Source organism: Hyaena hyaena, unplaced genomic scaffold (assembly GCF_003009895.1).
Source record: "Hyaena hyaena isolate Hyena2069 unplaced genomic scaffold, ASM300989v1 scaffold_503, whole genome shotgun sequence".
Lineage (NCBI taxonomy): Eukaryota > Metazoa > Chordata > Mammalia > Carnivora > Hyaenidae > Hyaena > Hyaena hyaena.
The window spans coordinates 334,355-340,354 of NW_024081132.1; positions in this window are offsets into that span (position 1 = coordinate 334,355).

Consider the following 6,000-nt stretch of genomic DNA (forward strand, 5'->3'; position numbering starts at 1 on the left):
GCAGGGACTGGAAAGTAAAATTAGAAAGAAAAAAACCATGGACAACATTTACAACAAAATTCAGTGACCGAGCTATCTCCACAGCCCCCAAATACAAGCAAGTAGGAACAAACCACCAACAGCCACCAGACCTGTACAGGATCAGCATCTGCAAGAGAAGGAAGTAAAGGGATAGCCTCTGACAGAATACGGACAGGAGAACTCGAACAAGCCTGCAGGTAGTCACTGGAATCAAGACAGGCCATTTGAGAACAGTAAATGAAACAGTAAATTTTAGTTGTCTAAAATAGCAGGTGAGGGGCGCCTGGGTGGCTCAGTTGGTTAAGCATCTGGCTTCGGCTCAGGTCATGATCTCACAGTTCGTGGGTTCGAGCCCTGCGTCAGGCTCTGTGCTGACAGCTAGCTCAGAGCCTGGAGTCTGCTTCAGATTCTGTGTCTCCCTCTCTCTGACCCTCCCCTGCTCACGCTGTCTCTCTCTCAGAAATAAATAAAAAACATTAAAAATTTTTAAAAATAATAAAATAAAATAGCAGGTGAGTGCAAAGGGCCTGCAGTGAGAAGGTCTAAGAGGCTGGGGCAGGTCTGGCTCCTATGAACTTTCAAAACTGACCCACCAGGGCTGCCTTCTAGTACCATGCCCCACACTGAGGAGAAGTTGCTTGGAGTTGAATAAAAATATATTAGGATGGGGACAACACTAGTGTGCGCTTGGTCTCTAAATAAATTAAAAAATAAATAAATAAAACGAATTTTTAAAAAAATGGTTGTATGCTCTACTAACTGAGCCAGCCAGGTACCTCTAAAATGACTGAATTTTGAAGAAAATGAAAAAAAATCCTTTATCTAAACACACACACCCCCCACACATGAAAAATTATCATAAGACTTCAACAAGTAACACTTTATGCCAGAAGAAAATGAAGTAACATTTAAAAGACTTGAAAAGTGTGAAGCTAGCAAAACACACTTTATAAGTATACACGGCACGAACTTATCAACATGCAAGATCTCAAAGAATATTGTTGTCAAGTGCTCTTCCTGGGGAATCTAACTAGAAATTAGCTACAGGGGCACTTAGGTGGCTTAGTCAGTTGAGTGTTCAACTCTTGATTTCCATTCAGGCCATGATTCATGGTTCATGAGTTCAAGCCCTGCTGACAACACAGAGCCTGCTTGGGATTCTCTCTCTCCATCCCTCTACCCCTACTCACTTCATGCTCTCTCTCACACATACACATTAAATAAACTTAAAAAAAGGAAAAGAAAATCAGCTTCAAACAACCAAAGTTAGTAGAATGACTTAGACTAGAGATGAATATTATAAGATTACTTGTGGAACTAAAACTATATAAGGGCTAAGAAGGAGAAAATATAGATTTATTTTTATTATTAAAAAAATACAAATTTTTTTAATGAGGTAGAGAATGGGAAACACCTTTGCAAAATATTTCCTTAATGTTTTCAGTTATCATAGCAGTGATAGAATACGGTTATTCTGAGAGTGCTTTGTGTAGGAGATACAAGAAATGAGTGATTATGGATTATTCTATTATCACCTGTGTCCCTGAAAACCAGGGTTCTTGGTACAGAAAAAAGAAGCTAGACAAGAGATTGAGTAAAAGTTCTTTAATCTTGAATTTGAATCGTATGTATCAATATGTACTCATGAGGTATTTCACCATATGTATGTTTGTGCATATGTGTATATATGTAAATGTATGTGTGTGGGTGTATTTACAGTTGACCCTTGAGAAACACGGGACCCTTGAGAAACACGGGACCTATGCAGGTCCGCTTATACCTGGATTTTGTCTTTACAAATACACACAGTACTGTAAATGTATTTTCTCTTCCTTATGATTCTCTTAATAGCATTTTCTTTCTCTAGCTTGCTTTATTGTAAGAAAAATATATAATACATATAACATACAAAATATGTATTAATCAACTGCTTATATTATCACTAAGGCTTCCAGTCAACAATACACTATTAGCAGTTAAGTTTTAGTCAAAAGTTATATGTGGATTTTCAACTGTGCAGGGGGGCCGGTGCCCCTAACCTATGCCATTATTCAAGGGTCAACTGTACTATTTTCTCTACTTCCATCTGTGCTTCAAATTTTATATGATATAAAACAAAAAGTAATTGCAAATGATTAAAAGACATTAAATATATTAAAAGCTACAAATTCACAATAATTTAAAGAGAGAACCAAGCAAAATCATCGAACACCAAGTTCCTAGGGGATCATTCACTACTTTAAAAGGGATAGATAAAGGAAGAGATTTAAGCATTCATCTTGCTATTCTAGTATAAACTTTATTTTAGGGTAACCAAATGATCCTAGAGGATGTCAAAAAGTTTTTATGTTTAGAATATCACTGGAAAAGGTGTCATTTTGTAATCTCTAGTGAAATAACCAATTTATAAAATGGTCATTAATGGATGTTAAAACAATTTGCTAAAAAGTTAACAGGAATTTTATGATTCAGAATCAGGCTATCACCAACTGAAAATGGAAGGAGGTTGGGGCCTGAAATGGACAGGGGAAGAGAGCTGTCCAAGCAGGAACACCTGTGCTCCTGTGTAAGTGAAAAATAAATCTTTATTGTGTTAAACCACTGAAATATGGGGCAATGTGTTATGGGAGTTAGCTTATTGTAAAAGAACACCATTTATATATATTAAAACATGTAAGAGTACAATTATCTATTTTTTTTAAATATACAAACATACCCAAACACATACTAAACACATTAGAGTATATGCCTAGGTCAGGAAGAGGAATGAGAATAGGGATCAGAGATCAAAAGAAGAAAATAAAGCAATAAAGGGGCCTAATACCAACTGAGGATGAGTTCACCATGCTATGGAGCATGGTTTAACTTATTAAGGAATAAAAAATACTAATTTAAAAAGGAGATTCGTTAATCTATCCTTTCTAAAGAGAGCCCAGGCTTGTTCGCTGGTAATTATCTTCAGACTTGCACAGAATGGTTCTGGAGAGAGGCAATGTCAAAGACAGAGCCTGCTGGAACCTTCCACCATGTTCACCAGGAGAGTGTCAAGCGTGAAAATTCCCTAAACTGAGAATTCTCCTGTTAGTCTCAGCTCTGCCTGGTAGTGATAATGCAAGAGGCACTTGCCATTCTCCAGACTTTGGGGCTGGACCTGGCCGCCTTCCCCTTGGCCACCACCTTCCCATCACTTCACTCCAGGCTGAGGGAGGCTGGCCAAAGCAAAGAGGCTCATTCTGGGCCTGGGTGCAACCATCTGTCCACCCTCCATCTCTGCTTTGGTAGGATGAATGATGGTTCTTACTCCAAAGATGTTCATGTTCTAATTCTCAAAACCCATGAATATTTTACCTTTTATGACAAAAGGGACTTTGAAGAGAAGGTGAAATTAGGGACCTGGATATGGGGAGATGATCCTAGATCATCCCTGTGGGCCCAATATAATCACAAGCATATGTAATCACAACATAATCCTCAAAAGAGAAAATTAAAAAGAGAAGATGAGTGAATGGAAGAAGAGGTCAGAGAGGAGAGAAGATGCTATCCTGCTGCCTTGAAGATAGAGGAAAGGGCCATGAACCAAGGAATGCAAGCAGACTCTAGAAACTAGAAAAGACAAAGAAATGGATTCTCCCTTAGAGTCTCCAGAAGGAATACAGACCAGTCAACACCTTGACTTTAATTTGGCCCAGTGAAACTGATTTTGGACTTCTGACCTCCAGAACTGTAGTACACGAAATTTGTGTTGTTTTAAGCCAGTAAGTTTGTGATCATTCACTATAGCAGCAGTAGGAAACTAGCATACTGGCCCTGCTGCTAGGCAGTATAACCTGTTCTCCTAGGGGAGTAACATCTGTGACACTGGGAGTGGGGAATCAGAGACTTCTGGGAAGCCCCTGCAGCCAGACTGACCCACGTTCCTATTAGTTGATTTATTACCTATCTGACCTCGGACAAATATCTAAGCAACAGTATATTGTTAATAATGCATTATTTATAGGGATGCTAAGAATTAAATAGAATAATATTTAAATGCCTACTATGACCTAATTACCTACGTTTTAAAAAACAAGTCATATCTCTTTGTGGGTTTATACACATTCATTCTTCCATGCGTTCACTGGGTGTCACTGAACACCAAGTAGTGTCCGGAGCCACGCACACAGTGAGCCTGTTGGCTACAAGCCCCAAGCATTTCTCATCTAGGCTGCCACTGGGCTTCCAGTCAGTCCAATGCTCAACCTGACCCCCCCATCCTACATGCAGGCTCTACCCTCGCCCACTTCCAAGGTCTCATACCTCCTTGGGACTCATCTTGTCAGCACTACCCTTTACCCTCCTGGGCATTGTTTCTGCAGCTTCCCCGGGCAGTCTCATCTCTGCCTTTGTCCAGCTATGCCTATCCAACTGTACTGCACTCCCTGACCTGCGGAGCTCCCCAACTCCACAGGACCCACCTGGATTTTCTAGTCTCAAATCTCCCCACCTCCACCCCACTTCTAACCTCCGGGTCTGAAATGCTGAGCTCTCCCTCCATAATGTCTGGGCCTACTGGCCCTCGCCAGGAAAAGGGCTTGTGCAGGATGATTTTTTTTTTTATGTCTGCAGTCCAGATTCATACAGCTTTTACCCAGTCGAGGTCCAAGGTTCTCTTTCCTCAGAGCCTATAGCGGTTTCTCCAAACACTGAGCTGCCTTTCTAGGGTGGGATTAAGAACCCAAATATTAAAACAGGGAAAAATTGCTTTCTGTTCTTTGGGTGGTGTTGACTGAGTGGGGTGGGGGAACAGTCTGGCCAAGTGATGGCACTGTGGGGAGACAAGCAAGAAATCTGGGTTCTCTAACCCAGGCCTTGCCATGGATCTGCAATGGGTGACACTGGGCAAATCTCTGCCCTCTCTAGGCCTGTTTGTGCACCGAAGGGCAGGTTTTCTGTAAAGCTGTACTTGAGCTTGGAGATTCTAGGCAGCTACCCCTGGCTATGGTACATCATGGCCACAAGAGGGTGCACAACCTCCTCAGCTCAGAAGTTTGTAGCCTAACCAAACAAGTAAGCCTCAAAAAGGAACACAAACTTCCAAGTGAAAAGGTAGTTTACCCAAGGCACCTACAAAAGGCAACAGAGTAGGGACTGGAGAAGGCCATGTGAATTGCCAGCCTAAAGAGAAGTCGCAAGCCCCAAAGCCAGAAGAGGTGTTAAGGAAAGGGCTGGTAAGTAGCAAAGGAGGAAAGGATAAGAATATGCTTTAGAGATTTCGATCACTTTGAGGGGATGGGAGAAGAGCGGGTCCTTAGGGGAGAGCTATGGAATGAATGTTTTGCCCCAAAAGGACTGGGGTGGAAGCTGCAGAAGAAAACTTGAGGAATTTAGGGGAAGTGGAGATGAACTTGTCTTCTTCCCTTCTCCAGCATAGAATGAAAAGTAGAGAAATTGCAGGAGTTATTCTAGCACTTGAGGAAGCTCCTCCTCCATGAGGGAAGGCACAGCAAATAGGCAAGGATCACCTTTTCTCTCCTTTTTGCCTTCCAATGATTAGTTTCAGGCCCCAGGAAAGACAAGGACCAACATATAGGCAGTTAGCTGGGGTTCATAGGGTTAATCTCGAAGAATTCATTCTCTGACATCAGCCACAGCCCTCCTTTCACACACCACCCCCCTCCTGCCACCTCCCCCCCCACTTGTTCCCTCCTTGGGCCCAGGTTGGCAGCTTCCTTGAATTCCTTCTTTGCTGTAATTCACAAGGGCCCTAGGACCCAGGCCCAGAGCCAGTCCCCTGCTCCGTCCTCAGGTCCCTGGGGTCTCGGGCTTGCTCTAAGGGAGGAAGGAAAGCAGCCTTCCCCTCAATCTCTCCCCCATCCTAGGATGTGGGCCCTAGGACCAAAGAGCCTCTGTCTTTCCCTGCCACACCCCCACACTCCCATTGTAACCCAGACAAGGGGATTTCTTGTGTCTCAGCCTCTGGCAGGCGTCCTTGTGACCAAA